The sequence below is a fragment of the Pan paniscus genome, chromosome 1 (assembly GCF_029289425.2).
Source record: "Pan paniscus chromosome 1, NHGRI_mPanPan1-v2.0_pri, whole genome shotgun sequence".
In the NCBI taxonomy this organism is placed as follows: Eukaryota; Metazoa; Chordata; class Mammalia; order Primates; family Hominidae; genus Pan; species Pan paniscus.
The window spans coordinates 134999484-135011585 of NC_073249.2; the positions used below are offsets into that span (position 1 = coordinate 134999484).

General features: G+C 42.6%; 1 long non-coding RNA gene across 1 annotated transcript; it reads left to right on the forward strand.

The window, feature by feature from the left end:
- The first annotated feature begins 427 nt into the window (after nucleotides 1-427).
- Nucleotides 428-8039, forward strand: LOC129398492 (uncharacterized). The gene is made up of 3 exons (XR_008626274.2): nucleotides 428-564; nucleotides 2719-3733; nucleotides 5596-8039. It is a non-coding gene; the product is annotated as an uncharacterized LOC129398492 (long non-coding RNA).
- The last annotated feature ends 4063 nt before the right edge of the window (nucleotides 8040-12102 follow it).

Sequence of the window (12102 nt, forward strand, 5' to 3'; positions counted from 1 at the left end):
GCGCCGCGCCCAGCCCGGAGCGCGCAGGGGAGAGCCGGGCCTGCGGGGTGCGGCGGGCCAGGCCGGGGTGCAGAGCTTGGCTGTCTTCCGCAGAGAGCGAGATCCCGTTTCAAAATCGCAAAACTGTGGGGGAGGATGAAGGCGAGACTTTCCCAAACCATCCTGGGCACCAAAGAAGGTAGCGCCACTCAGTCTTCTTTGTTGTTCTCAATGTATCAAGCAAAACTATTTCTAAGCCCACATATTCGTGTGTCATAGTTCAGGGACACAGGTCAGCGACAAACTTCCATGCTATTACACCCAAAGAGATTCTTTAGAGTGCAAAATCGCTCTGCACTCTGAAAGATACCAGCCTTCCTCTTCTCAAAATCTTTCATGGAATCATAATTTCTGTAGAAATCCGCCTATGCCTTGCCTGGTTCAGCCACAGCAAACTTACAGAGAGCTGCAACCCCAGGGATACAACGAATGCTTCAACAACGTGACGCTGCAGAAGCCTGGCCAGAAGGCCACACACCTGAGAGTTCGTCGAAGGGCTGGAAGCCGTGAGAGTGACAGTCCTCGGTAGGTATCTCAGCCTCAGCACCGACATGGCCACTCTTGTCCTGATCTCTTCTATCGTCCAGTTCACTGTTAGAATTTCATTAAGCCTTTTCCCGATCACCGGGTCAGGTATTAAGTGTTCATTTTTTATGAGAAACCGTCAAACTGGTTTCCAAAGTGGCTGTACAATTTTGAATTTACTTCAGCATGTGTGAGTTATACAATTGACCTTTGAACAATGCTGGGGGTTAGGGTTGCTGACCCCTTTCACATCTGAAAATCCATGTATAACTTTTGAGTCCCCCCAAACTTAAGTACTAATAGCCTACTACTGACCAAAACAATTAACATATGTTTATGTATTACATACTGTATCTTTATAATAAAGAAAAATGTTAAAATCATAAGGAAGAGAAAATACATTTACTATTCATTAAGTGGAAGTGGATTATCTTAAGAGTGTTCATCCTTGTCATCATCAGGTTAGGTAAGCTGAGGAGGAGAAAGAAGAAGAGAGGTTGATCTTCCTGTCTTGGGGTGAGGGGGAGGGAAGAGGTGGAAGAAAATCCATGTGTAAGTGGACCTACACAGTTCAAACACATGTTGTTCGAGGGTTAACTGTATTTTGCTCTTTTTTTCTAGGGTCTTGAGTTAGGAACTTATTGAGACCTTTGCAATTTCTAATGCAATCATTTAGCACCTATACATTTCTCTCAGTACTCTTTTTATTTTATTTTTTGAGACGGAGTCTCACTCTGTCGCCTAGACTGGAGTGCAATGGCGCGATCTCCATCTCAGCTCACTGCAAGCTCCGCCTCCCGGGTTCACGCCATTTTCCTGCCTCAGCCTCCTGAGTAGCTGGGACTACAGGCGCCCGCCACCATGCCCGGCTAAGTTTTTTGTATTTTTGGTAGAGACGGGGTTTCACCGTGTTAGCCAGGTTAGCTCGTGATCTGCCCGCCTCGGCCTCCCAAAGTGCTGGGATTACAGGTGTGAGCCACCGCGCCTGGCATCTCTCAGTACTCTTTAATCGTATTACATATGTGTTGATATGTTGTATTTTGCCATTTGTTATGTATTTTTTAAAATGTCCTGTTTTAGGTTGGGTGCTGTGGCTTACGCCTATAATCCCAGCACTTTGGGAGGCTGAGGCAGGAGGATCGCTTGAGCTCAGCAATTCAAGACCAGCGTGGGCAACATGGCAAAACCCTGTCTCTACAAAAAATAGAGAAATCAGCCAGGTGTGGTGGTGCACGCCTGTAGTCCCAGCTACTTGGGAGGCTGAAGTGGCAGGATCGCCTTAGCCCTGGAAGGTTGAGGCTGCAGTGAGCCAAAATCATGCCACTGCACTCTAGCCTGGGTTAAAGAGTGAGATTATGTTTCAAAAAATGAAAAACAAAACAAAACAAAACAAAAAACAGGGCCGGGGGTGGTGGCTCACATCTGTAATCCCAGCACTTTGGGAGGCTGAGGTGGGCAGATCACCTGAGGTCAGGAGTTTTGGACCAGCCTGGCCAACATGTTGAAACCCCATCTCTACTAAAAATACAAAAAAATTAGCCAGGCATAGTAGTGCACGCCTGTAGTCCAAACTACTTGGGAAGCTGAGGCATGAGAATTGCTTGAACCCGGGAGGCAGAGATTGCAGGGAGCTGAGATTGCACCACTGCACTTCAGCCTGGGTGACAAAGGGAGACTCCGTCTCAAAAAATAAATAAACAAAAACAAAGATTCCTGTCTTCCTCCTTGCCCCATTGTGTTTTTAATGTGTTTAGCAATTTTTCTATTATTACTTTCAGTCCTCCAAACTCTTAACTCATAACACATTACATTTTTAAGAGATAGAGATCTTGCTATGTTGATCAGGCTGGTCTTGAACTCCTGGCCTCAAGCAATCCTCTCACTCTAGCCTCCCAAAGTGCTGAGACTACAAGCATGAGGTACTGTGCTTGGCAGTCCATTATTGACTTGTATCTGATTCTATTATGGCCCAAGAACATACTCCACATGACCTCTATTCTTTTAAATTTGTTTTATGATCTGGGATATGGTCTATCTTGGTGAATGTTCCATGGTTGTTTAAAAAAAAAAACGTGTGGATAAGAGTGTTCTACATTTGCCCGCTAGATCATGTTGGCTGCTTGTGTCCTACCTTTTTTTTTTTTCTTTTTCAAGAGACAGGGACTCGCTGTTACCCAGGATGGAGTGCAGTGGCTATTCACAGGTGCAGTCATTAAGCACACTGCAGCCTCGGACTCCTGGGCTTAAATGACCATCCTTCCTCAGCCTCCCAAGTAGCTGGGATTACAGATGCATTCCACCACACCCAGCTTGTATCAACTTTTAAATGACAGACTTCCTGTTAAATTCATTCACATCAAATAAGTTCCTCAATTTATAGACCACAATACCAAAATCTGATGAAGATTAAAAAGCAATATAGACAACTTTTTGAATGAAAATAGTTTCAGCCCTCTCCCTCTCCCCCTCTCCCCCTCCCCCTCCCGCTTTCTACCGTCCCCCCTCTGATGCCCAGCGGAGGCTGGACTGTACTGCCGCCATCTCGGCTCATTGCAACCTCCCTGCCTGATTCTTCTGCCTCAGCCTGCCGAGTGCCTGGGATTGCAGGCGCGCGCCGCCACGCCTGACTGGTTTTTGTATTTTTTGGTGGAGACGGGGTTTCGCCATGTTGGCCGGGCTGGTCTCCGGCTCATGACCGCGAGTGATCTGCCCGCCTGGGCCTCCCGAGGTGCCGGGATTGCAGACGGAGTCTCGCTCACTCAGTGCTCAATGTTGCCCAGGCTGGAGTGCAGTGGTGTGATCTCAGCTAACTACAACCTCCACCTCCCAGCCGCCTGCCTTGGCCTCCCAAAGTGCGGAGATTACAGCCTCTGCCCGGCCCCCACCCCATCTGGGAAGTGAGGAGCGTCTCTGCCTGGCCGCCCATCGTCTGGGATGTGAGGAGCCCCTCTGCCGGGCCGCCCAGTCTGGGAAGTGAGGAGCGCCTCTTCCCGGCCGCCATCCCATCTAGGAAGTGAGGAGCGTCTCTGCCCGGCCGCCCATCGTCTGGGATGTGGGGAGCGCCTCTGCCCCGCCACCCCGTCTGGGATGTGAGGAGCGCCTCTGCCTGGCGGTGACCCCGTCTGGGAACTGAGGAGCGTCTCTGCCCGGCCGCCACCCCGTCTGGGAGGTGAGGAGCATCTCTGCCCGGCCGCCCCGTCTGAGATGTGAGGAGCCCCTCCGCCCGGCAGCCGCCCAGTCTGGGAAGTGAGGAGCCTCTCCGCCCGGCAGCCGCCCCCTCTGGGAAGTGAGGAGCGTCTCCGCCCGGCAGCCGCCCCGTCCGGGAGGGAGGTGGGGGGCAGGCCCTGCCCGGCCAGCCTCCCCGTCGGAGAGGGAGGTGGGGGGCAGGCCCTGCCCAGCCGGCTGCCCGGTCAGGGAGGGAGGTGGGGGGCAGCTCCCCCAGGCCACCGCCCAGTCTGGGAGGTGGGGGGTGCCTCTGCCCGGCTGCCCCGTCTGGGAAGTGAGGAGCCCTTCTGCCTGGCCGCCACCCCGTCTGGGAGGTGTACCCAACAGCTCACTGAGAACGGGCCATGATGACGATGGCGGTTTTGTCGAATAGAAAAGGGGGAAATGTGGGGAAAAGAAAGAGATCAGATTGTTACTGTGTCTGTGTAGAAAGAAGTAGACATAGGAGACTCCATTTTGTTCTGTACTAAGAAAAATTCTTCTGCCTTGGGATGCTGTTAATCTATAACCTTACCCCCAACCCCGTGCTCTCTGAAACGTGCTGTGTCCACTCAGGGTTAAATGGATTAAGGACAGTGCAAGATGTGCTTTGTTAAACAGATCCTTGAAGGCAGCATGCTCGTTAAGAGTTATCACCACTCCCTAATCTCAAGTACCCAGGGACACAAACACAGCGGAAGGCGGCAGGGTCCTCTGCCTAGGAAAACCAGAGACCCTTGTTCACATGTTTATCTGCTGACCTTCCCTCCACTATTGTCCCATGACCCTGCCAAATTCCCCTCTGTGAGAAACACCCAAGAAAGACCAATAAATACTAAAATAAATAAATAAATAACCCATTAGACTGAGAAGTGAACTGTCAGTACAAGGACAGTCTACTAAAATTGCTGAAGAATAGCAATTAACTTATAGTATTTAGTGGTGGCACAGATATTTATATTTGGTTTTGTAGATATTTGTGTCAGCTATATCAAATTAATTAAATTAAACCAACAACTATTAAAAAAAAGAAAATAGTTTCCATAATTATATTAGAAATTGAATCTACCAGTATATAATATGAGTAATACAACTATGGAGGTTTAATTTCAGGAAAGAATGGTCCAACATCAAGAAATCTATAAACATAACTATATCGACATTTGTAGAAGAAAAACCCCATATCAACAAATGCCAATAAAGGCATGTGGCAAAATTCAGCAGCTATTCCTTAAAAGCTAAATTAATCCAGGTAGCAAGACACTGCTTAAACATTACCATAACCAGAAAACAGTAACCTATAGTGAAATCCTCTATTTTAAGAGTTGGGAATAAGAAAGAATGATTGCTATTAGCTCTATTATTTAACATTATTTTTGGAAATTCAAGCTAAGGAAATAACCCAAAAAGAACCAAATAAATTTTAAAAATTACATAAAAATTGGAAAAGAGGCAAAAATATAGCTATTTGCAGATTATATTTCTTTAAACCTTAAAAAATTAATAGAATACAATTTGGTAAGGTGTCTAGATACAAGGTAAGTATACAAAGTCAATAGTTTTTCCATATCCTAGCATTAACCAATTAGAAATTGAAACTGCATTCACCAGATTGCAGGAGAGCTCAACATTGTATCATTCCCCCATATTATTGCATATAATTAATTTTTGATAATATTCCACTGTAAGATCATGATAGTTTATTCCTTCTTCTATTAAAAGCATTTGGGTTGGTCCTGTCTTTCCTTCCCTCCTCCCTCTCTTCTCCCTCTTTCCCTATTATGATCCTTGCATATGTTTTGTATATTCTTGTACATGTCTCCTTAGTCTGTTTTGTAATAGCTTCTCTGGGTTATATACTTTGAGCGAATTGCACAGTTATGACTACAGAACTATTTGTATTAGTCTATTCGCTCATTGCTATAAAGAAAACCTGAGACTGTGTAACTTATAAAGAGATTTAATTGGCTCATGGTCCTGCAGGTTGTATAGAAAGCATAGTAGCTCCTGCTTTTGGGGAGTCCCCAGAGAGCTTCTAATCATGGCAGAAGGCAAAGGGCAGGGGGCAAGGTGGCAGAAGCAGGAGCAAGAGAGAGAAGGGGGAGGTGCCACACATTTTTAAACAACAAAGATCTCATGAGAACTCTCACTATACAGTACTAAGAGGGGATGATGCTAAACCATTCATCAAGACTCCAACACCATGATCCAATCACCTTCTACCAGACCCCACCTCCAGCACTGGGAATTACATTTCAACATGAGATTTAGGTGGGGACACGTATCCAAACCATAGCACTATTCAATTTTATAAAATAATGTTAAATTGTTTTCAAAAATTTTTTTTCTTTTAACCTTTCTGTCTTCTAGGCTAGAGTGCAATGGCATGATCATGGTTCAACTGCCACCTTGAACTCCTGGCCTCAAGTGATCCTCCTGCCTTGGCCTCCCAAAGTATTGGGATTACAGGCATGAGCCACTGCACTCAGCCAATGTTGTTATGTTTATACTCCTGACCACCAGTGTGTGAGTTCTTACTGATCCTCTCCCAACATTTGATAATGCTAGATTATTTTAGCTAATGTGATGGATGGATAAAAAGTGGTATCTCCTATGGTCTCAATTTTCATTTCTCAGTATTAAATAATCTGAGCATCTTTTCATCTTTTTAACCTATGTTTCTTCTGAAGTGAAATGCCTGTGAGTGGCAGAAATTACCAATATCCACATGTTGCTCCAAATGTCTCATGCTTAGTCAGGTGTGGCCAAGTGATTGGGTTCTGGCCAGAAGGATATGAGTGCAAGAGGTTTAAGTTTCTCCCAAGTCTGGGCATTAAAAACACTGTAGACTGGCATGGTAGCTCATGCCTATAATCCCAGCACTTCGGAAGGCTGAGGTGGGCAGATAGATCACTTGAGCCCAGGAATTTGAGATCAGCCTGGGCAGCATGACAAAACCCTGTCTCTACTAAAAAATACAAAAAATTAGCTGGGCATGGTGGTGTGTGCCTGTAGTCCCAGCTACTTGGGAGGCTGAGGTGGGAGGATCACCTGAGCCCAGGAAGTTGAGGCTGCAGTGAGCTGTGATTGCACCACTGCACTCCAGCCTAGGTGATGGGAGTGAGACCCTGTCTCAAAAATAAATAAATAAATAAATAAAAAACAAACAAATTCTGTGTAATCTTCTGACCCTATATTCCCGTGCTCTATCAATTTTAGACATATTTTCCAGGTGGCATAACTACATGATGGAGTAGAGCCACTCAAACTGCTTCAATGTCTATGAAAATGGAATATCATTTCTACATTTCTTATAGAGTAGAACATTTTGTGGTAAACTTTTTTTTCATCCTCCTTTTGATAGTTTTGCCAAGTTAAGAATCCCAAGCTCCCTCCCCCACCCCAGTTTTCCTTCTTATTTAATCAAATATTGGCAGATAAACATAATTACAGCACAATTCAGATAATTCTTCATGTTGTATACACAGATCTTTAAATATAATCTAAAAGGAATCTGCAGTCCACAATGACACACATACAGCTTTTCCTTACTTTGCTTAAAAAACATTATTTGAGGCAGGGTCTCACTCTCACCCAGGCTGGAGTGCAGTGGTGTGATCTTATCCTTGCCTCCCAGGTTCAAGTGATTCTCATGCCTCAGCCTCACGAGTAGCTGGGACTACAGGCATGCACCACCATGCCTGGCTAATTTTTGGTTTGTTTTTGTTTTGGTAGAGGTGGGGTTTCACCATGTTGGCCAGGCTAGTCTTGGACTCCTGACCTCAAGTGATCTGCCCACCTTGGCCTCCCAAAGTGCCTGGCAAAAAAGTTTTTAAACCATACAAATTTAGAATCCTATCAGCACACACTTTGCTGTGACATAGTTCAGACACAAATAGGGTACAAAAAATATGCTAACATATATATAAACTTTGTTAATGAAAAAAAACAGAAACAAGTATGATTGAGATACATTTAGTCACTGATAACTAGTTGTGCCCTAAGGGAACAACTAAGAGAAACTGTGCTGCAGAGAAAACCTATATATAGATATACAACAAGAAAATAAACTATAAGATTAATACATGCATGTTTAATACTGGAAAAAAATCACAGCCCTCCAAAGTTTCTCCATATTTCAAGTCAACCGTTATTTTTCTCTCAAAACTTTGAGGATTTAATTCTACTGTTTCTGGTATTCATTGTTACTGATAACTCATTTATATTTGGTAAAATAAAAATAAGCTGCTTTTCCCTTGCTGCTTGCAAAATTTTGCTTATCGTGTTGTGTAGGCCACTGAAAAATGTTTTAGGTATGAATTTCTTCTTAATTATCTTGTTTGGAATGTTACACTTACAGGATAAAATGACTTTTTTAAATTTTAAGAAAATCACAATTATTGTCTCCTCAAATAATGACCCTCCTTATTCTTGTAGTTGATTCCAAGGACTCTAATTTAGATATATGTTAGGTCTTTCCATTCTATCCTGTAGATCAGGGGTTGGCAAACTTTCTGACATTTTTTCAATAAGAGGTCAGATACTAAATATTTTGCCTTTGAGGGTTTTTTTTTTTATTTTGCTTCTCCTTGTCTCTCTGTGATGTATCCTGGTATCTTTATTTGGATATAGCTTCTAACCCATTAATTTTCTCTTCCCCTACGTCTAATTGTTTTAACCTATCCATTGAGATTTTTAAAAACTGAGTCTATGTCAACATTTTCTTACCTAGAAGTTTCATTTTTTTAAACCTGCCTATTCTCCTCCTCCCAAAAGTCTTTTTTTTTTTTTTTTTTAATGGAGTCTTGCTCTGTCACTCAGGCTGCAGTGCAGTGGTGCGATCTTGGCTCACCATAACCTCCATCTCCCGGGTTCAAGTGATTCTCCTGCCTCAGCCTCCTGAGTAGCTGGGATTACAGGTGGGTGCCACCACGTCCGGCTAATTTTTGTATTTTTAGTAGAGAAGAGGTTTCACCCTGCTGGCCAGGCTGGTCTCAAACTCCTGATCTCAAATGATCTGCCTGCCTTGGCCTCCCAAAGTGCTGGGGTTACAGGAGTGAGACAACATACCCGGCCAAAAGTCTTAAAGATTTTACAAACAGCTGTTCTACTGAAGTCCTAGGGAGAATGGGTTGCAAGCTAGTGGGTCTATATTTATTGTTCATTATTTCTGCTTCTACTTATTGTAGCTTGCTTTTTAATGTAATTCACCTTTGATCATGAGCTAATTTCTTCATCTTGATCCTGCTTCTGCCAATAGCCAGTTGGGGACCTTTAGCTTCCTGAAGACCTTCATTCAACTTTCCCACCTCACCATTAGCCCATGGCACAATTAGCATGTTAATATGGCTCCAAGCATCTAACCTAAAGCAAATCCCACCATCCCAGCTGCTGACTGCTCTGCTCCCAGCTAATTTGAGGGTGAAAAACCTGGGAACCCCCTCACCTCTTCTGAGATGGGTTGTGCCTCAGAAAAATATATCCATGCAGGATATATTTGTAAAACTGGAAATAAAGTTGATAGGTTTCTAAGTTTAATTCTAACTAATCTCAATCAAAATTCTAATTTTAGTTCACTCAATTTTTGCAACTTAGAGTAATTATAAATTTCTCATAGAGTGACAGTGAAGCAATTCAGAGGCTCAGTAGTAAACGGCCATAGTTAAGCAATTCAGAGGTAGCATAACTGACAATTCATTTGGGGAAAAAAGAAAGCTGGCTCTCTACCTCATACCATACATAAAAATATCTTCAATACATCTGGACTTTTAGTGTAAAAATTAATTATACCTGGATTTTAAGTGCAAAAGATATAAGAATATTTTATTTAGCATCTTGATGTGAGAATACATTCCTAAGCAAGGCATAATATATCAGACACAATAGAGGAAAAGTTTGACTATACAAAATTTAAAATTTTAATGAAAAAAAAAAAAAAGACAAGCTCTGAGGGACAAACAACAGATTAAAAACCAGAGTACAAATTGATAAGAAAAAGATATCCCAAAAGGATGAGCAGGCAAGTCACATGGCAAACAAACATAAGACAATCAACTCCACCTGTAGTCTGGGAAATGCAAATTAAAGAAACCCCTGTTCATTCAGATTAACAAAAAAATACAGGCATAATGGCTCACACCTGTAATCCCAACACTCTGGGAGGCCAAGGCAGGGGGATCACTTGAGGCCAGGAGTTTGAGACCAGCCTGGCCAACACAGTGAGACTCCATCTCTACAAAAAACAAACAAACAAACAAACAATTAGCTGGGTGCAGTGGCACACACCTGTAGTCCCAGCTTCTCAGGAGCCTAAGGCAGGAGGATCACTTGAGCCCAGGAGTTTGAGGTGGTAGTGAGCTATGATCGTGTGACTGCACTGAAGCCTGAGCAACAGAGCAAGACACTGTCTCAAAAAAGACAAAAACATAAAAACAAACAAAAAAAAGACAATAATATCCAATGCTGGTGAAGATAATGGGAAAGTGGTATTTTCAAACTTATAAGGGTGTGAATTGCTCTAACACTTATTGGATTCAAAATCTATTAATATTAAAACTACTCCCTTTGACTATACCTTCTGACCCAGTGATCCCATTTTAGGAGCTCCACCCTTTGGAAATAGAAGTATAATTATATACATTATTTTGATTGCTCATGGTGGGAAAAGGCTGTAATCAACTGAATGAACAGGGACTTATTTAAATTATAATACAGCTGTACTAATGAATGCTGTACAGCCTTTAAAAATGAATTAGTGTATATCCTTCTGATGACTTAATGCTCAAGATGCATTAAATCAGTTGCCAAGTAACATATATAGATGATCATAATTTTGTAAAAACAAGTCCCTCAAACCTTCTATATGTTCATATTTGAATGGGCATAAATAAGACAGAATAATATATAAGATTTCACTTCTCCTTTGGGAGACTGAGGCAGGTAGATCATGAGGTCAAGAGATCGAAACCATCCTGGCCAACATGGTGAAACCCTGTCTCTACTAAAAATACAAAAATTAGCTGGGCGTAGTGGCATGTGCCTGTAATCCCAGCTACTTGGGAGGCTGAGGCAGGAGAATCACTTGAACCTGGGAGGTGGAAGTTGCAGTGAGCCGAGATTACACCACTGTACTCCAGACTGGCGACAGAGCAAGACTCTGTCTCAAAAAAAAGAAAAAAGATTTCACCTCTCAGTATCTGAAGTGGACAGAAACTTTAATACCTCTAAATTTTATCTTTAAATCATATCTAAAAGCTTTATAATTTAAAAATTATAAAATTCATAATTGGATATTGTATTCATGTATAAATGACTTATAACAATTTTTGGACTGGCAAACTGGTTTTGACTGTTGGCTTCTACTTAATTGTGTACAAATTAATAAATTAATGAATGATATATAGAGATAGTATTTCTACATAAAGTATTAATATCCAGGATATACAAAGAATTATAAAGAAACAAGAATTCCCATATAGAGTAACTATACTAAAAACCACTGAATTTCACACTTTAAAGGGTTTTATTTTAGTAATTTTTAAAAAATTACTATAAAGAGGTCGGTTGTGGTGGCTCACACCTGTAATCCCAGCACTTTGGGAGGCTGAGGCGGGTGGATCACGATGTCAGGAGATTGAGATGATCCTGGCTAACATGGTGAAACCCCGTCTCTACTAAAAACACAAAAAGAAATTAGCCAGGCGTGGTGGCTGGTGCCTGTAGTCCCAGCTACTTGGGAGGCTGAGGCAGGAGAATGGTGTGAACCCAGGAGGCGGAGCTTGCAGTGAGCCGAGATCGTGCCACTGCACTCCAGCCTGGGTGACAGAGTGAGGCTCCACCTCAAAAAAAAAAAAAAAAAAAAAAATTAAATTACTATAAAGAAAAAAAGAATGGGCCAAGGATGTGAGGAGCCAACTTAGAGAAGAAAACCCAGGTTTTCTTCTAATTGAATTGTACTTACAGAAAAACCAGTGTATAAGCTAATAATTATTTATAGGAGGAAACACTGATGGTAGAAACCAAAATTGGTAGAATGCCCTTAGGAAGGTAAAAAATAAGAGATTCCCCTTAAATGAGAGCACAGACAATTCATCCTTTGTAACAGAAGATAGCAGAGCATCTGAATAGTGATGCTTGTAGATGTGGTTTTGGAAGTCTGTGGAAGGTCTCCTCAGATTGCTTCTGTTCTCACTCCAAGAGAAGCAAGAAATAGGTAGCATAGACTGATGGTGGGGTAGTGTTGATTAGTGGTCTGAGTAGAATGGAGATATAAAATAGTTGACTCCCTAGGGAGAGTAAATGAACCATGGAAACAGTAAGACTTCTGGGCAGCAT